General features: G+C 43.8%; 1 long non-coding RNA gene and 1 pseudogene across 2 annotated transcripts in view; one reads left to right on the plus strand and one right to left on the minus strand.

Moving 5' to 3' along the window:
- Window positions 1-190: 190 nt before the first annotated feature.
- Window positions 191-6,203, minus strand: LOC110742827 (annotated as a pseudogene). The gene has a single exon (XR_002520980.2). The product of XR_002520980.2 is annotated as a small integral membrane protein 14 pseudogene (transcript).
- Window positions 6,204-18,831: 12,628 nt separating this feature from the next.
- The window catches only part of LOC103882920, a 32,249-nt gene continuing 30,196 nt past the window's right edge, over window positions 18,832-20,884 (plus strand). The window contains exon 1 of the long non-coding RNA XR_002520979.2: window positions 18,832-20,212. This is a non-coding gene — a long non-coding RNA (uncharacterized LOC103882920). The remainder of the gene's footprint in view (window positions 20,213-20,884) is intronic.

A 20,884-nucleotide genomic window follows, 5' to 3' on the forward strand; every position in this document is an offset into this window, starting at 1 on the left:
ATCTCTGGCCCTCTCTCTGCCTTTGTACATAATGCTGAGTGAACAACAGGAGTATTCCTGGAAGGACATTATAAAATCACTTCATTAAGTATAATGAAGCAATGGCACATACTCATGTGAAACCCACTGAACCAAACTGAGTGTCTGTCTAACTTAACCTCCCCTCCGTTGGATCCCCAAAGTGTTCCTGGCAGTTGAGTGCTACCAAGCATGTAAGAAGGTGTGGTAGAGGAGATGTTAGGGTGGAGAGATGCTGCAGGCTTATCCAATTTGGGGCAAATAATTTACTTTTCCAAATTTTCCAAAAACATAAGATCTTGTGAACACACTTCTGAGATCCAAGTGAGAGAGAGGGGCTTGGAAAGTGCTGGATATGACCCACATTTATCTATTTATCATCACAGGAAGATATTTTTCAGTTTTACAAGACTTAAGCCTGTAATGCAGACAACCAGAGATTTCTGAGGTCCCTGTTTTCAAACGATTTCATGTGCTCTCTGGAGCATTCAAGTCACTCTTTAGATGGGTGGCTGTTACCCCTCCATTCAAGAATCTCTTACTGGGACCTGACTATGTGGTAGAGGCACTGAGGGCACAGTTTGGCATCAATAACGAACCAGAAACATTTTGTCCTCACAGTCAGGTGGAGAAGACTAAAATAAATCAACCAGGCATGGTGTGTGATAAGGTATAATTAAGGTATTAAGGGATCTGTGGGTTAATAAATATTTGTAATTGCTGCTTCAGCCTCCGTTGCCCTGAGCTCCCTCCAATAATTCCCTGATTTTGTTTTATGGAAAGTGCCCACTTCATGATCAAACACAAGGTTTGGGTGCCTACACTCCTAGCCTGGGGTGGGCCCAGATAAACAAGCCAGGCCACATGGCCCTTACCACTCATTCCTCTGGCTATAGTGACTATCTCTGGGACAGGCACACAGGTCATGTGAGGAGTCTATTTCTAGGGTTTCTGGGAAAGAGGGATTCCTTTTTTGTGAGGAAGCTTATTGGAGAGACACCCTCTTGTCCCCTGGAAAGCATGACATGAGAATGTGAGGCTGGCAGGTGCCACAGTCATTTGTAATTATGAGAGAAACAACTGGAGCTGTTCAGAGAACATGGTAGGGATCTTCAAGATGAATCAGACAACAGGGGAGGCAGAGGGGAAGGAAATGGGGTCCTTGGCATTATCATTGGAACCACTTGATCAGGCCTCACCTGAAGGCTGATTTACTCATGGACTTTCCTAGGGACTGGTGAGTAGGAGGCTTATTTGAATGGACAAGATATAGAAAAGGCATCCTTTTATCATGAATTTTTAAAATAAATGCACTAAAGTGCAGAGACCAACATAACAAATTCTGTGTCCACCCCAGAACTAACAATATGCTATTATGCTTGATTCAAATATTTTAATTTTTTTATGAAAGAACACATGACAGATGGAATTTGGTCTCTATTGTGGCACTTCTCAGTTTGATTTCCCTCCCTCTCCCCTTCCAGAGGCAGCCACTAATGAGAACTTAGTATGTATCCATGCCATTTATGTTTTTGTACTTATACTAAATATCCATCAACATTATCTAGTATGTGTGACTGTGTGCTTTTAAGTTCCATCAATGGCATCACACTAGATCTATCATTCTGCCTTTGTTTCCTAAGTAATTCTATGTGCTACTTATTTATTCATAATTGTACATTTACATCTAGATGATTCCCTTTTAATTGTATAATATTACATCATAGAAACATGCCAGGCATAGTCATTGTCCTCCTTGTGGAAACGTATGTAGTTTCCATTTTGAACTTATTTCAAACAATGTCTTATGAAGATCTGGTTATTACACGTGCAGGAGTTTCTCTAGACTTAGAATTGAAAGAGTTGGATCCAAGGGTGTGAAATTTTCAACAATTCTCAGAGAAGAAGGAAGGAGAGGTGGATAGCATTTCGTTTTTACTACTAAGGGATGCCTCACTGTGTTTCTATTAATGCTTATCATTTTTTGCCTTAAATTCCATTTTGTTTGATAGTAATATAGTTGCAACAATTTTCTGGTTAATGTACACATGGTGTTATCTATTTCTACCCATTCACTTGCAATTTTTTGCCTCTTTATTTTTTTAACTGTGCAATGACATACAGAAGTTTATTCAGTTTATACAAGTAATTTCTCAGATTTATAAAGTAAAAAGCTAGACTTCCAGAGGAAAAATTCCTTACATTGGTATCAAAATATCTTCTAGCCCCCATAAATAATCTGCAATCACTTGATAGAAAACATTTCCACAACCACATAGGTCATGCAGACTTTTAAAATGCTATTGTATTCAGTTTGTTTCAAACTGAGCAAAACAATGCAACTTTTACTTCTTTACACATTTCACAGTTGTACTTATATTAATGTTCCTTCTCATTTCAACTCATCCCATTACCAATAAAACAGGAGTGAGATAAGAGGGGAGAAGATCCTTGAGTGCTTCTAATTTTCCTTGAAATAAACTAATAATTCATTAAAATTTTAAATAAGTCATTATAAGGATAATAAAAGCCTCAAAGACTTTTTTAAATAAAATTATACAGTAAATAAGTAAATAAGCATTCAAATGTTAGTAACCTAACAGGCCCTAATACAGCTTTCAGATAGTTTCATATTAGCAGGGAAATATTAGCACAGAAAAGAAGTTTCCCAAGAGGGACTCATTTTAAACATAAATCATAGCTTAAATTACTACTATATAGATTATACTGAGCAAAGACAGAAAGAATGAATGTTTTCCTCTGTTCATGAACGGTGTAAGGCTACGTTACAAAGTCAGATAATGGACTGTAAATCACCTACCATATCAATCAATCATGTTTATTTAAAGTTTTCTTAACATTAGACATTTTTAATGGGGGTAGGAAAAAAGTAAACAACCATTTCACTTCTTCTGTTCTTCTACTCTAGCCACATAAGCCAGTTGTAATGGATGATACAGGTTTCAGTTGCAATTTGTAAAATATTCCAAGAGCTGCCATAGTCCCAGGAACTAGAGAAAACTGCCACCCACAAATAACATACCAAAGTAAACATAAATACAGTATGATTCTAATTTTTTCATACAATCCCAGACAGCCTCAAATAATTTTATAAATACCTTATCAAAAAGGAATTTTAAAAGTTATCAAAACTATTTAAAACATTTAAAGGTAGAGTGCTCAAATTTCCTTCCATCAGGCCAGAAATCATCACAAAAATTATGATCACAGTTACAAGCAGAATGAGTGGAATGTTTAAGTTTAGGACAACCAACCCCATGTAACTTTTAAAAATGCAATCATTTACTCAAATATACTGTAACTAGAAATGGCGATAATACAGGAAGCAAAAATAAGCTTGTGAGTGAAATTTCTAGATGCTGATGGAAACCATCCCATCCCATATTGCAAATGCAAAAAGAAAAACAGTTCTCATAGAGTTAAGAGTACTCTGGTCATTGTTGTTCATTTGGTCCTGCAAGGTGTTAACCACCTTCACTTCCCGTATCACAAAATTAGCCACAGGAGGAGCTGGTGGATCTTGTTCATTATGAGGACTGGTTGGCTTTTCAGGTACATCGGATCCTCTTCGATTAGGAGGACTCAGTAGGAACAAGATCACTGCAGTCACCAGCCAGGCCATCAAGATAATAGTAGCTCTGATGCCATTATCATCACAGGGTCCTGGTCATTCTTGCAGGCATCTGTGTCTGTGCAGCAGAACTGGGGCTGCCACAACAGACTGGTCGGCCTTCTCATTGCATATTTATGAGAAGAAACATATTCATAGGGATCAAGCCCACTTTCTGCCATGATTACCTAGCTTGATTTTACTTGACTGTTTAAATACTTCTGGAGGCTGGGAAGTCCAAGATAAGGGAATTGGCAGATCTGGTGTCTGAAGAGGACTTGCTGTCTGGTTCATAGATGGAGCCTTCTCACTGTGTCCTCATGTCTCTTTATATTTTAGATATATCTTTTCTACATAACATATCGCTGAAAAAATTCTTTTAATCCAAACTGATAGCCTGTGTTTAGATGGGCATAATTAGTCTATGGTTATTCACTGCAACTGAGGACATTCTGAACTTATTTAATTATCTTACAGTCTATACGCCATGCCTTTGTTTCAACTCTCCTTTTTTTTTTTTTTTGCCTTCCATTGCATTATTTCCCTTCCCTTTCTTTTACTGATATGGCAAATATACATTCTATTCTAATTGTGTTGTTTACCTTTGCAATTTTAACAAAATATCTAATTTTATGTTTTTCCATAAAACTTTAAAGTTGATCATCCTTCTTTCTTTCTCCAAAACAAGACATACTTAAGCATGTGTAACTTTCTCCAAGATTCACATTTCCAGAATCTGTTGTTGTCTAGTCTTTTAGACACACCTTATTTAAAACTCTAAATATAGTTATTATAATTGTTTGTAGTTTGAACTTATTGAACTCTATCAATATACTTCTTTGCTTAAAATATTTGATTTCTAATCTTCCCTTCTTGTCGAAATGAATATTTTAAAGTAGATCTGTGTAGGGAAGAACACTCCGTCTTTATAGGATTACGTTCAGAAAGTGGCTATGTATTTCAGTTCGGCAGCTATTTTCTTTCAGTACTTTTACACTATGATTGCTACTGACATTGTTTTTGAAGATAAAAATAGTCTGACACTTTTTTTCCTTCTTTGGTTGCCTTTAAGCTTGGTCTTTATTATTGATGTACAGTTTCATTCTTACCCTGCTTGGCACGTGTTACGCTTTTGCCAATCTGTTCATTCAAGTCTTTAATTCTGGAAAATTCTTTAGCCAGATATATTTGAATGATGCCAGCTGACAACAGAAATCCAGGGTGTAGATGTAGGAGGAAACCAGTGGAGTATAGTGACAGGGAAGCCAAGAAAGAGTTTCTAGAAGCAGAGGACAGTCATTTGGAATAAATGCGGCTAATGGTCTATGAAGAGTGGAACGGAAACCAACAGCTGGTTGAGAGGAAGGTGGCTGGGTCATCCCTTGCCCCAGGCTTGAGAGAAGAAGGCTTGAGGGCCTCCATCCTTGGCTTTGACTGGGCATCCCCAGGACTGACTGGAGCCCTATCCCTGTTTGGAACCTCACACTCAGCTTGGAGGAGAGGTCTGCATGCCCTGTAGCCTGTGTGAGACCCACGCTGCACTGAGCCTCTTGGCAACACCAGGCCTGAGTTTGGGCCTGGTGTGCAGGGCAGTGTTATACAAACCAGAGTAGCTTTCCCCAGGAGGGTCCAGGATTCATTCTGGCTCCCCAGGGGTTGTAGACCTAGAAGTCATCTGACAGTGGTGAGACAGGGAACTGGTTGGTCCTTTTGCAGTCCACACTTATCTTCGCAGTTAGGGGCAGGCTCCACACCTTTAGGAACCAGGGGGCCACTCTCACCAAAGCCCAGGCCTCATCCCAGGCTGCCCCATGGCTCCAGAGCTGAGAACCAGGCAGCAGAAATGACTGGGTGAGGAAGAGCTGGCAGCTGGCTTGGAGCAGGATGGCTCAGTTGGGGGTCTTCTGTTGCCCCTAGGATCCACTGGGAGTGGCCCCAGGGTTGGTAGAGGCCATGGAGAGTTCTCCCATGAAAGTCCAGTCCTGATCCTCATTCTCACTTCCTGGCAAAGGAGTAAGCAGGTTCCAGGCCTCACACTCAAGCCCTGGAAATGATGGAGTGGCAGTAGAAAGGCCCCTCCCTGGGAAAGGGACCTGACAGTTTTCAGTCCTTATTTGCTCCCAATGTGTCCGCAACTGGTGGGTTCTTGGTCTCGCTAACTTCAAGAATGAAGCTGTGGACCCTCGCGGTGAGTGTTACCGTTCTTAAAGACAGTGTATGCGCCGTTTGTTCCTTCAGATGCTCAGATGTGTCTGGAGCTTCTTCCTTCTGGTGGGTTCATGGTCTCGCTGACAGGAGGGAAGCTGCAAACCTTCGCAGTGAGTGCTACAGCTCTTAAAGGCAGCGTGGACCCAAAGAGTTTGCAACAGCAAAATTTGTTGCAAAAAGCGAAAGAACAAAGCTTCCACCACTGTGGAAGGGGACCCCAGCAAGTTGCACCCGGTGGATTGGGCAGCCTACTTTTATTCCCTTATCTGGCCCCACCCACATCTTGCCGATTGGTCCACTTTACAGAGAGCCAATTGGACCATTTTGACAGGGTGCTGATTGGTGCATTTACAAACCCTGAGCTAGACACAGAGTGCTGATTGGTGCATTTATGATCCCTTAGCTAAACATAAAAGTTCTCCAAGTCCCCACCAGACTCAGGAGCCCAGCTGGCTTCACCTAGTGGGTCTTGTATTGGTGCCGCCCCACGGAGTTGCCTGCCAGTCCCATGCCCTGCACCAGCACTCCTCAGCCCTTGGGTGGTTGATGGGACCTGGCGCCATGGAGCAGGGGGTGGCGCCCATAGGGGAGGCTCGGGCCTCGCGGCAGCCCACCCGGGGCCGGTGGGGGGAGGCTCGGACATGGTGAGCTGCAGGTCCCGAGCCCTGCCCCGCGGCTAGGCAGCTGAGGCCCTGCGAGAATTCGAGGGCAGTGCAGGCCAGCACCCTCTGCAGCTGTTGGCCCAGGTGCTAAGCCCCTCACTGCCCTGGGCCGGCAACGCCAGCTGTCCACTCCCTATGCGGGGGCCCGCGGAGCCCTCGCCCGCCAGAACTCGCGCTGACCCACGAGAGCTGCGCGCAGCCCGGGTTCTCGCCTGTGCCTCTCCCTTCACACCTCCCCGCAAGCAGAGGGAGGCGGCTCTGGTCTCTGCTAGCGCAGAGAGGGCCTCCCACAGTGCTGTGGCGGGCTGAAGGGCTCCTCAAGCACGGCCAGAGTGGGCGCCGAGGCTGAGGAGGCGCCGAGAGCGAGGGCTGCTAGCACATTGCCACCTCTCTCCAAGACACAATTTTGCTGGAAAGGAGTCCTCCCACCAGAGTGAAAGGGATACAGAAGAAAGGATTAGGTTGGGAATGGAATGATTTCTATCTTTGGGGGGAATTTAAGGAAACACCACTCTATGTCACCCACTCAAGCAATCAAAATATCAGACCCAGCCCTGGTCCTCAGAATGTCCCCATCTTCAGCTTTGACTGGCCCCCCAGTGACTGGCTGGAGCCCCATCCGAACCACATACTCAGGTCTGAGGAGAGGTTTGCATGCCCTGTGGCCTATGGGAGGCCCAGGCTGCACTGAGCGTCTCAGCAACACCAGGCCTGAGATTGGGCCCGGCCCACAGGGCAGTGTGAAAGGAAAAAAAAAATGCTCGGGACCTCCAAATCACTGGCTGAAGAGAAAAGTGAAGGTGGGAACTGGGGGCAAACTTGTCTCATTTTATTGCTAAATGAGATAGCTACAAAGATTTAAGGAAAATAAATAAATAAATAAACTCCCTCCCTCCCTCACAATTTGATTTGCCCACTGGGAAATTCCTTGTGGGGCCCCAGTGTCTCAACCCTAAAACAATTCTGTTGAATTTCACCCCAGCTTCTCTTCATAGGAACGGGAAAAAGAACAGGATTCAAAGTCATCCCTCTGCTCCCCCGAGACAAATGCATATCTGATTGCTTCCTCTGCCCTATGTTTATTTTATCTTCTGTAAAAGCGCAGATCTACTGAGCTAGATGAAAGCATAAGTGACTGTTCCTCTTCCCTCTCTCGCATAGAGAAAAGCTGATCAGATTCATAAGAATGCGACTGTTTGCCTCTTACGTACCCACACCTTTTAAAAATGTCTTCCTCTTTCCCCATTAGCTGCCCTTTCCCCTCTAAATATTGAAGTCCTCAAAATCATCTTTGGAGAAAGGCACAGACCTGTCTCTCGGGCATGAGTCCTTAACCTTGACAAAATAAATGTCTAAATTGAGACCTATCGCAGGCACTTTTTGGTTTACAGCAGCAAACCTGGAAGCACAGAAAGGCAGATCCCAAGCAGAGGAACACTTACAGCGGGCCGTGACCCAACCACAGTCACTTAGCGTGAGTGGCGGGTGAGGCAACAGACAATAGAACATGTCTGAAACTCAGAGCCACTTCCTCCCCCAACCAAGCTGCCCCTCAACAAGTTCCCCATCTTGGTTTCTTAGGGCAAAATTCAGCGTCTGGGTCTGCACTGCCCTCTTCTGGTCATTCGGTTGTTAACACGAGCAGCCAAGAGCTCCCCTTTGGAAATAGCAGTTCTTCCCAGTTTCGATTTTTCTGCCAACCAGGCTTGTTTCCACACAATGACTCATAAGTGAGATAATGAGGGGCAAGAACAAGTTAAAATATTTACTGTAATTTACATTTGGAGGAAAAACTTTAGTCTTACATTGCCTGTAGAAAGAATGTGACCTACAGAGGATTTTGCAGTGGTTTAACCCTTTATATTTCTTTTTGATAAAGCACACACTTACTTTTTTTTCTGATCATACAGAAAATTTATTCCTTGAGACCACATAAATGTAAGAAGCATGGCTTTGGTGTCATTTAGAAAGTGAACATGTGTCTAAGAATTTTCACACTAAATTGTAAACACTAACATAACTGATCCATCCATCTTCGGCTTTTCATTGAGATATTTACTAAGTCCATCATCCGATGCTTTTGAGGACATGAAAATTAAAGAGATAAGAATCTTGATCCCAAGATGCTTTATTGTTTTTAAGAAAGTTAGTAAAGACTCTAAAAGCAGGCAAACAGGGAAATGCATCCTCGCAGAAGCTGATAGTGCCAGGACCAGGTGCCTTCCCCAGTCCAGCAGCTGCAGGTTGGGTTGCTAAGAGCTTACCCTGCCCTCTTCTGCAGACAGTTGTTGGCAGATTCCTGAGGGGTAACATTACCCCCTTCACCCTTCTCATCCAGGGTGGCCAGTAGCCAGTGACTGAGGGGTGTAGGGGTAACACTGCCCAGCCACCTTGCTTCTGGGTGGGACAACCTCTGTGGTTCACATCAGTGCCTCCTGCTGAATCAGCATAAGGCTGATTCTTCTGAGGCCTGGCTCCTTCCTCCACCTGTCCCTGCTTCCTCACTGCCCTTCGGTGTCTCCCAGTGCACTCCTTCTGTAAGTTCCCTGCTCAAGGATCTCTACTTCAGGCTCTACTGCTACAGAATCTAGACAAAAACATGTGCCATCAACAAGGCCCAGAAAAGATAAGATCCAGTTTCAGGATTAGGGAAAACTTGCCTTGAAGGTCAGGTTAGATCTGGGCATGGAAGAACTGTTCATCTAGCCCACTGACACATATTGACTGAGTGCCTTCAATGAGCTGGGCACTCTTCTAGGCCTTGGGGCATAGCAGCAGATATGACAATCTTGTTATCACTGGCACAATAATTCTAGCAGAGAGGGAAAAAAACAGGAAATAAACAATGGAGAATAAGATGAATTCAGTTAAGTTCCTTTCTTTTTTTTGGAGACAGGGTCTCACTCTGTCGCCCAGGCCGAAGTGCAGTGACTAGATCACAGCTCACTGCAACCTCAACCTCCTGGGCTTAATTGATCCTCCCACCGCCTCCTGGGTAGCTGGGATACAGGTGTGCACCACCACACCCGGCTAATTTTTATTTTTATTTTTTGTAGAAATGGGGTTTCTCCATATTTCCTAGCCTGGTCTGGAACTCCTGGACTCAAGTGATCCACCCACCTCAGCCTACCAAAGTGCTGGGATACAGGTGTGCACCACCACACTCGGCTAATTTTTATTTTTATTTTGTGTAGAAATGGGGTTTCTCCATATTTCCTAGCCTGGTCTCAAACTCCTGGACTCAAGTGGTCCACCCATCTCAGCCTACCAAAGTGCTGGGATCACAGGTGTGGCTACTGTACCCGGATAAGTTATGTTCAGTAGTGAAAATAAAATATGGCAACCAGCTACTGTCACCAGATCCATTTTCCTACAATTCTCCAAAAACTTACCCTTGAGAAATTAGGTGATTCATATATCTAGTTATAACCATTGGAACCTTTCTCCTGTCATAATTCTTCATCTCCAATGGTGCTGGCTCAGTCAATGTCAGCTTCCATTGAGTTCCTGCTGAGGATACTCACTTTAAACCATGGCGTTGACCACCAAACATTTTTCAAATACTTACTCAACAGTCTGTATTTGGGGCCTGGCATAGTGGCTCACACCTGTAATCCCAGCACTTTGGGAGGCCCCAGCAGGAGGAGCCCTTGAGCTCAGGAGTTTGAGACCAGCTTGGGCAACGTAGTGAGACTTCATCTTTATCACAAAAAAAAAAAAAAAAAAAAAAAAGTAGTCGGGCGTGGTGGTGCATGCCTGTGGTCCCAGTTACTTGGGAGGCTGAGGTGGGAGGATCACTTGAGCCTGGGAGATGGAGGTTGTAGTGAGCTGAGATTGCAGCACTGCACTCCAGCCTAAGTGACAGAGTAAGAGTCTGTCTCAAAAACAAAACAAAATAAAACAAGGCAAAACAAAACAAAAAACAAAACCTAAAATAAACCAAAGTCTGTAGTTGGGATCTTGAAGCATTCTCTGGGCTTTCCATATAACATTACATCCACTGAAGCATTTTGTTTGGGTTCTGGACTCACTGCAGAGAGGCAGCCTTCTAAAGCAGTGGTTCTCAATCTTTTTGGCATCAGGGACTGGTTTCATGGAAGACAATTTTTCCACGGACTGGGTGGCAGGAGGATGGTTTTGGGATGAAACCATTCAACCTCAGATCATCAGGCATTAGATGCTTGTAAGGAGAATGCACCTAGATCCCTCACCTGCACAGTTCACAATAGGCTGGAGCTCCTGTGAGAATCAAATGCAGCTGCTGATCTGACAAGAGGCAGAGCTCAGGCGGTAATGGTTGCTTACCTGCCACTCTCTTCTGCTGTCTGGCCCAGGTCCTCTGGTCTAAAGGACCAGGGATGCTGTAGTCCCTGCCCTTGCTGGCAACCAATACCTGTGGCTGCGCAAGAGATGCTCCTGGGACAAAGGAACTGTGCCTTTGAGAGAGCCCAGGGTCGATGCATCCTGTATAGCTGCTCTCTTGATTCCATTCTCCGTGCCAATGTCCTACAACCATACTGTCTTTTGATCCCATAAGCCTTCCTAAGGCCTGTAGCCTCAGAAAAGAAAATGTCCTTTTTTTTGGCCTATAAGCCTGGTGGCAGGCATGTGTTTTATTCATCTTCCTATGCCTCATGGGCACAGCAAAATCCCATTACACAGGCGTTAACCAGTGAAGCTGGTGGAAATAAGTGAACTCCAGGGTCCTCCACAATGCCCACTTGCCCTTTCCTTCTTAGGATCCCAATAGCCAGGCCAGAATCCTCTCTCTATTCAACAGGCCTCTAGCTTTCCAGCCATTGTGCCTCAGTTCAGCCTGTTCTCCCACTCAGAGGCTGCCTGGTAGAACAGAAAGGCACCCCAAAGTGTGTAACTTAGGGCAAATGGCTTCTCCACAGAAATATTGCATACAGCGTCCAGCTCCTGTCAGTATACAGTAGGTGCTCAAGATACTTCATTCACTAGCTCTCCACATTACAATAGACAAAATGTTTGTGACCCCCTCTCCACCCAAATTCATATGTTGAAACTTAACTGCTGCTGAACGGTATTAGGAGGTGGGGCTTTTGGGAGGCAATTAGGTCATGAGGGTGAAGCTCTCATGAATAGAGTTAGTGTCCTTATCAGAGAGACCCCACAGAGCTCCCTTCTTCCTTCTTGCCTTGTGAGGACACAGAGAGAAGACGGCCATGGATGAATCAGGAAGTGGACCCTCACCAGACACCTTGATCTGGGACCTCTGCAGGCACCTTGATCTTGGATTTCTCAGTTTCCAGAACTATGAGAAGTGAATTTCTGTTGCTTATAAGCCACCTGTTCTCTAGTATTCTTTAAAGCACCCTGAATGATATCCGTCTTCCACCCAGTCCACTTTTGAAAAGTCTTCCTCTGTTCCCATAACCTAACAGCCCACCTTGCAAATCTCACCTCCTCCAAAGAGGCTCCTGTGGTTACTCTGATGCAGACTGACCTTAGAGTTGAAGTTATTTTTCTCTAATTTGTGTGGGATAGGATCTTCCTAACGTAAGACTTAACAACTCGACAAAATTGCACATTCCTTTTTTTAACACTTGGGTTGTCATTAAGGCTTTTCCAAACATTCTGATCCTTTTCTTTCAGGGAACAGTGTTGGATGACTTTGGCCTGAGGTCCCTGAAGTTGGGTGTGACCATGTGGCATGCTGTGGTCAATGAACAGCAGAAAGCTGAGCCACTTCGTTGCTGAAACACTAAAAATCTGTGTATTTGGCACGCTCTTGTTCCCTCTGCTGGAGCAAAGAACAATGTGCACATGTAATTTGAGCCAGAAATAACCTTTTTCAGCACAATGTAGCTTGACTGTTGTACCTAGTTTACTCTCCTGAGATGAAATTGATAGTATCTATGTGTCTGTATATGTGTCTGTATGTGTATGCATATATATTACTTAATTTTTCAAAGGCATTATAATGATCTAACTGCAATATAAAGGAGAAAGAGGGAGCATTAAATTGTAATGACCTATATTCAATAAGTAAATGCTCTCATCTGAAAACACAAGGAGGCATAAGGAAGTAGATGCTTGTACCTACAAATCTCTTTTTTTTTTTGAGATGGAGTCTCACTCTGTCTCCCAGGCTGGAGTGCAGTGGCGCCATCTCGGCTCACGGCAAGCTCTGTCTCCCAGGTTCACACCATTCTCCTGCCTCAGTCTCCCGAGTAGCTGAGACTACAGACACCCGCCACCACACCCGGTTTGTATTTTTAGTAGAGACGGGGTTTCACCATGTTAAGGCAGGATGGTCTCAATCTCCTGACCTCGTGATCTGCCTGCCTCGGCCTCCCAAAGTGCTGGGATTACAGGCGTGAGCCACTGTGCAGCCTTGTACTTACATATCTCATCACCTTAATGCAGCAGTTGCAAGTGCAGACTCTTACCCATATGCCAGTGACCCAAAGGCCACTGTTGTCGCTGACATGATTACCCGAAAATATGAACATGTTAGGAAAGTTTTTGACATGAGAGAGTTTAATCCTCCCTTAATTGGCAAAGCAGTTACATTCCTGGGAAAATGCAGTGGATTTGAAACTATGCCCCAAATACTTTGCATTTAAGTATAAACAGGAGTTGTATTCTTTTTTTTTTTTTTTTTTTTTTCGTTTTGAGACGGAGTCTTGCTCTGTTGCCCAGGCTGGAGTGCAGTGGTGCAATCTCAGCTCACTGCAACCTCTGCCTCAAGGGTTCAAGCGATTCTCCTACTTCAGCCTCCCATAACCCCTGTAGCTGGGATTACAGGTGCGTGCCACCACGCCTGGCTAATTTTTGTATTTTTAGTAGAGACAGGGTTTCACCACGTTGGCCAGGCTGGTCCTGAACTCCTGACCTCAGGTGATTCACCTGCCTCCGCCTCCCATAGTGCTGGCATTATAGGCTTGAGCCACCGTGCCCTGCCCAGGAGTTGTATTCTTGATCTAGGTTTAAATGTAAACCTACACTTGGCCTAGGTTTTAAGTAAAACCCTACATGTTTTTGCCTATGTAAAGGTCTGTTAGGACCCTGGAAAGTTGTGCAGGATATGGGACAGTTCTTTCTACTGTGACTTGCCCCGAATACTGCAAGACATCCACCATCCCTGACCCTGCCGGATAATGCAAGTCACATCCCAGCTCCAACTATGTTGATGATGAAAAATGCCCCCAGTATTGCCAAAGTGGCCCTTAGAAGCTGGTTTTTCCCTTCTTGAAGAGCACCGAAGCCTTTTTGAAGGATGCCACCTATGTGTTGTCTGAATACCTAATAGCACCCGGCACAGAGCTGGGTTGAAGGTGGCTTCCTGACTCTGTTGAACCAGCTCTTTAAAGTCGATTCTGTTAAGCCGGGTTTGTCTTGCCAGCACATGACGAAGGGTTGTTCCTATGGACTGAGCCTCCAGGATTCTATCTGTGATGGCAGGACTGGGGCCCATGACATAGGACAGCACAGTGGCACCCCAAGGGCTGGATAACATAGAGATGCCCTCCAGGCCAGCACCCCCAAGTGCCATAGATATTTCCAGAGCATCCCTAAGTTTCCCTCATTTGGCTGTGAGAGCTCATCCACAAAGCCTTCCCCTACCTCCTATGATGATCTCTGGGGTCGCCACCTCGTCAGTGCCTTCACAGCATTCCCCGGAGCTGGCGGTGCATGGCTGGGCTGGTTCAGCTGAGAACAGCTGTCCAAGCGGAACAGGAGAACAATGGAAGCAGTACGTATTCTTGGCTGCTCTGGAGAGAATGGTGTTTCCAGATTCTGGCGGCCCTCCCTCTGCAACACAGCATACCTGGCTGACCTCCAGCTTGGCCCTGGAAGGGTTTCCCTCTTCCCTTGTTCTCCACAGCTTCATTTGAGAGCAGGATGCAGGAGGATTCTCCTCCACCAGCAGCTCAATTCCTGTTTGCATCATTCGGAAAGCCAGGCAAGATCTGGGGATAAGTAATCCCTGCCCCCTCATTTAACGGCTCTGAGGATTTTCTGAAAGGCTGATCAACAATCTGATTCCTGGGGACTCTGCTCTACTCTCTAATTTCAGAAAGCCTGTTGCATTGTGGCCCTCGAGTGGGCATCCTGCCCTTAGAGTTCCCGTCTCTTAGCATATCCTAGGTCTCAGCTAGGTGGCGGCTTTCCTCTGCTTCTGAAGGTAAACAATAGTAGTAGAGGAGGGTAGAAACCAGCTGTTCCTTGCCTTCAGGCCTCATTTCTAGGGCTGGCACTCCATGATGGCAAGAGGCATTATCTCTGGCAGACAGCAGAGGGTGGCAGGGGACTGAAGATCTCATTTTGCCCATTTATGCGATTCCTCTCCGGCCCCAATCTTATTTCCTGTCATGTTGCCACCTTCTGCCTCTGTTCATATATAGGCTTTAGCACACGGCAGACATTTAGCACACGACAGACATTTGACATTCTGCAACTCTGCAAGATGTTCAGTTTTCTGATTATTGAATACCTAGGCCTTCTTAATGAGCCTGAGCCTCATTTCCATTCTCATTTCAGGTAGGCCAGCTTGAACCAAACCATATTGCTTTCATAAAGAAGCTTACTAGAAAAATAAAGAAATGGGAGAGGCTATAGTGTGTAGGGATTTACACTACATAACAACACTTTAAAGAAATTGAGGAAGTGATTACCGTAAAAGTCAGAATCATTGTTAATTTGGGTGGCAGAGAATGGACTGTAGGTGGCCTGGAAAAATTCCATTTCTTGATTTGTGTGCTGGGCTCCAAGGGTATTTAGCTTATAATAATTCATTAAGCCATGCATTTTTGCATACTGTGTATATATGTATTTATTTTCCAGTAAAAAGTTAAACAATCCAATCAAAAGGCAGAGATTGTCAGGCTGGATTAAAAATCATGACCCAACATTAGATTCTAAGAAACAAGCAGGTTGAATGTAAAATACTGGATAAAAAGACGTAGTAGGTAAACAACAACCACAAGAAAGTGGAAGTGGCTATAGATATGCACCTAATACTGAAACATCAAAACACACCAAGCAAAACGGACAGAAATGTGAGAGAAAGATAATTCAACAATCGTTGGACACTTCAGTACCCTACTCTCAATAATAGATGGAACAACCGGACAGAAGATTGCTGAGGAAATAGAACACTTGAATAATACTACAAACCAACTAGACCTAACAACATCTATAGAACATGTCACTTAACAACAGAATATATACTTTTCTCAAGTGCACATAAAACATTGTCCAGGAAGGACATATGCTAGGGAATAAAATAAACATCAATACATTAAATAGGGTAGAATAATAAAAAGTGTGCTCTTCAGTCACAATGAATAAAATTGGAAATCAATAGCAGAAAAAAACAGGAAATATTACAAATGTGTAATAATACTCCCCAATAACCAATGAGTCAAGGAGGAAATAAAAAAAGGATTCAGAAAGTGGTTGGGCACAGTGGCTCACACCTGTAATCCCTGCACTTTGGGAGGCCGAGGTGGGTGGATCACCTGAGGTCAGAAGTTCAAGACCAGACTGACCAATATGGTGAAACCCTGTCTCTAGTAAAAATACAAAAATTAGCTGGGCATGGTGGCGCATGCCTGTAGTCCCAGCTACTTGGGAGGCTGACACAGGGAGAATTGCTTGAACCCAGGAGGTGGAGGTTGCAGTGAGCTGAGATCACACCACTGCACTCCAGCCTGAGTGACAGGGTGAGATTCTGTCAAAAAAAAAAAAAAAAATTCAGAAACTACTTTGAGGTAAATGAAAATAAAGATCAATATACCAAAAATTTATAGGATGCAGCTGAAGCAAAATTTATAGAAGAATTTATCATCATAAATGTCTGTATTGAGAAAGAAGAAAAACAAAAAAAACTTGTATGTAAATGTTTCAAGTAGCATTCTTCATAGTAGCCCAAAGTGGAAACAACCCAAATGCCATCAACTGACAGATGAACAAATGTGCTACGTGACACAATAGATTGTTATTGGGCCAGAAAAAGGAATGAAGTACTGATACCTGAAAAAGCATGGATGGATCTTGGAAATGCTATGCTAAGTGAAAGATGCCAGTCACAAAAGAATATACATTATATGATTCCATTCATGTGAAATTCCAGAACAGAAAAGTCTACAGAGACAGAGGTGGAATAGCAATTACTTAGGGCTGAGAGAGGATGGGGGTGGTGGATACAGGGATGATTGCAAAAGGTGTGAGGTTGCATTTTGAGTTGATGAAATGCTCTTAAATTGACTGGGGTGATGAGTGCAAATATCTATGAATATACTAAAACCATTGAAGTGTACACTGTAAGTGGGTGACTTGGTTGGTATATGAATTGCATATCAATAAAGTTTATAAAAAGCTAAAAGTGTTTAGAAACATTGTTGTAAGTACCTCTGAATACCCGAGTAAGACATATTTGAGAGGATCTGTAAATTCAGATTTAACCAATATAATGATATTAAACATTAGAAGTTTAGTTTTACTCATCTTTATCCAATGTAAACTGTATTTTATACTAATATTATAATAGAATAAACTCCACTTTTTATATTTAATGTCTTCATCATTTTCTAATATTTCAACTCAATTTTTGTAATCAGCTATTTTAAAAGTCTGTATACAATTTCAAGGAGTGAATGTGCTAAAGTTTATGTAATAATTCTCCCTATCTCCTGTAAGAAACTGTCAAACCATTTTCCAAAGTGGTTGTACCATTTTGCATATCCACCTGAAATATATCAGAGTTCCAGTTGCTCTGCATCCTCACCAGTGCTCTGTGTTGTTAGCTTTTAAAAAGCTATTCTGGCCAGGCACAGTGGCTCATGCCTGTAATCCCAGCACTTTGGGAGGCTGAGGCAGGTTCAAGACCAGCCTCGCCGACATGGTAAAACCCCATCTCTACTAAAAATACAAAAAATTAGCTGCATGTGGTGGCAGGTACCTGTAATCCCAGCTACTCCAGAGGCTGAGGCAAAAGAATCCCTTGAACTGCAGAGGCAGAGGATAAAGAGGCAAAAGAATCGCTTGAACCCCAGAGGCAGAGGTTGCAGTGAGCCAAGGTCAGTCATTGCATTCCAGCTTGGGCAACAAGAGCAGAACTCCATCTCAAAAAAAAAAAAAAGCTATTCTAATAGGCGTGCAGCAAGATCTAATTATAGTTTTGATCTGCACTTCTCTAATTATGCTGATGAATATCTTTTCATGTGTTTATTTGCTACTCATATCTTTTTGGCTGTTTACATCTTTTTCCAGTTTTTGTAAAAGTTGGCTTATTTGATTTCTTATTGAATTGTGAGAGTTTTTAAAATCCATATTATTTATACAAGGCCTTCATCAGATATGTGATTTACAAATATCTTCCCCCAGTTTGTGGCTTGTCTTCAATATCTTAACCGTATTTTTAGAAGAAAAGACATTTAAAATTTTTATTGTCTAATTTGTTAACTTTTAATTAATTAATTTTGCTAACTTTGTTTGCAGAGACTATTTTTGTGTGGTAGGAAGTAGGGAGATGTTGAAGAATTTTCAGCAGGGGAGCAGCATATTGAAAGAGACATTAGGACAAAAATTAGTTTGAGTGTAGACAACAATATAAATTGAAGTAGAAATAAATTTAGGGTAAGAGAAATTAGCTGTTACAATAAATTAGGTGTGAAATAAATGAGGAAGTTAGGTAAGTATAGTAACAACCAGAATTATACCTTATTAAAATTTCATCTATCTGCTTAACTAGAATCTGCTAATGATTGAATAGATTTTCTTACAGCTAGGGTTACTTTGGATGACTCCAAAGGGAAATCCAGAGACTTCCCTGATCAGCAACGTGAGAAGACCCAACCTCCTTAATCCTATTTGGCCTGTCCCTCAAATACCCCCTTTAAGAAAATGTGTATCACGGTTTTCCATTCAGTCAGGAAACATAAACTTTTTAGGATGCAATTTAGTCATAATGCTTATGTCTATTAGTTATTGCTGTATCACAAACCACTTCAAAAGTTAGGGTCTTAAAACAACCATCAGCCGGGTGCTGTAATCCTGGGCCGAGGCGGGCAGATCACTTGAGGTCAGGAGTTCGAGACCAGCTTGGCCAACGTGGTGAAACCACATCTCTACTAAAAATATAAAAATTAGCCAGGCATGGTGGTGGGTGCCTGTTATTCTAGCTGCTGGAGAGGCTGAGGGAGGAGAATCACTTGAACCCAGGAGGCGGAGGTTGCATTGAGCTGAGATGGTGCCGCTGCACTCCAGCCTGGGCGACGGAGCAAGGCTCTGTCTCAAAACAACAACAAGAACAACAACAACAACAACAAAAACAAAAAACAAAAACAAAAACAAAAAAACAGAACAACCAAAAAAAAAAAAAACCAAAAAATCCAAAACATCATTTACTTAGCTCATGATTCTGAAGATTGACCATTTGGGGTGGGAACAGCTAAGTTCTTCTGGTTCCTTCTGGGTCCTCTACTTGGCTACAGATGGCTTTGTTGATCTTGACTGAACTCTCTCAAATGTCCTGGTGCCTTGGCTAGCTTATTGAAGCCCAGGCTTAGCATTAACAAGTGCCTTCCATGGTATTTAATTGGACAAAATAAGTCAAAGGGAGCCCAGATTCAAGGAGTGCATACAAGGAGGGGAATACTCGTAGGCATTTTTGCAAACAGTCTACTTCGGTGCTTGTCTTCAGACCTGAGATATGGTCATGTCTGTGACATTCTTGGAAAGAAAAGCATCCTAGAGACCTTTCTAGGAGTTATTGGCGCAGGAAGTATTTATAAGATAAACTTTCATTAAATTCATTGTAGCAGGATCTGGGAATTAGGATCTCAAGGGGAAATCCCAACTCTTGTTGTTTGCTTCCCATAAGAATAAGAAATAGCAGCATTATCAAGTGCTGTACTTTACTACAAATATTAACCGGCAACAATTGACCCTCTCTGGGACTTTCCATTTAGTTATTTACTGGAAGCTGTTCCTGTAATTTTCAACAGTGCTGTTATCTATGAAATTATTTTTCTCTTAGCTGTACTGGGTTTTCAGGTGCATTAATATAGCTTAATATCTCTTCCTGTTGCTTCTCTAATTAAAAGCTTGTTGGATTTCCAAATAAGAAATAACATACACAAGCACTGGTAATACAGGCTGCTAATAATTGGGAGAAAAACTTCAGCAAGGCTTGAGGGATCTTATGGTCGGGCAAACAAAGAGGCCTAGAAGTCTGAGGGGGATTGCAGGGCAGTGATCTGGCTCTGAGCAGCTTGCCTCCCTGAGAGGGGCTGCTGCAAATGGAGGGCCGCCAACGGGCAGCCTGAATATAGCGCATGTGTCCTGTCCCGAGCTGGATGTTTGAATTCTGGGTCCCAGAGAACAGCTAATGTCTGTCTTTCCAATCACTGCCTGTATCCTTTCCTGCTTCCCCAAGTCCCTCATTCCTCTCCTCTTGGCGGCTTTTGCCCTCTTTGGTCCAGGCCGCAGGAAATCTTTCCTCTAGTTCTAAGAATCGGCCACTAGATGGCACTAGCTGTTCGGATTAAAGTGCCTTCCTGCGCTCCACAGGCCCAGGGCGAGGGCAGGCAGGGTCTGAAGACAGCTTCTCTCGGCCACCGTCATTCTCTCTCCCACTTCGCTCTTCACTTCTCATCGCTTCCTCGTTCCATTTAAACATTAGATTCCTTCCAGCAGCGGTGTTTGCGTGATTTCGAAGGTAGGGAAACTGTGCGTTTGGTATGGTGGGGTGCCCGTGGAAGAAAGGGAGTTTGTAGGTTCCACAAGAACCTTAGCTGCCCCCTAAGGACACAGATCGAACTCCCGGCAAGAGAAACAGCTACTGCCTCCCTCACTCATGCCATGAGCGCTGGCCTCAAGAATCCCTGCTGAGCGGTTCTATAGCCCCTCACACTGTTACTTAAAAAACTGAGTTCTTGGTTGTGCGGTGGCTCACGCCACCCAGCACTTTGGGAGGCCGAAACGGGTGGATCACTTGAGGTCAAGAGCTGGAGACCAGCCTGGCCAACATGGCGAAATCCAGTGTCTACTAAAAATACAAAACAATTAGCTTGGCGTGGTAGCGGGCACCTGTAATCCCAGCCACTCGGGAGGCTGAGGCAGGAGAATCGGTTGAACCTTGGAGGCGGAGGTTGCAGTTAGCCAAGATCGGGCCACTGCATTCCAGCCTGGGCGGCAGAGTGAGACTCGGTCTCAAACATAAATAAAGTAGGCCGGGCGCCATGGCTCATGCCTGTAATCCCAGCACTTTGGGAGCCCGAGGCGGGTGGATCGCGAGGTCAGGAGATCGAGACCCATCTGGCTAACACGGTGCAACCCCGTCTGTACTAAAAATACAAAAAATTACTCGGGCATGGTGGCGGATGCCTGT

Source organism: Papio anubis, chromosome 4, assembly GCF_008728515.1.
Source record: "Papio anubis isolate 15944 chromosome 4, Panubis1.0, whole genome shotgun sequence".
NCBI classification, from domain to species: domain Eukaryota; kingdom Metazoa; phylum Chordata; class Mammalia; order Primates; family Cercopithecidae; genus Papio; species Papio anubis.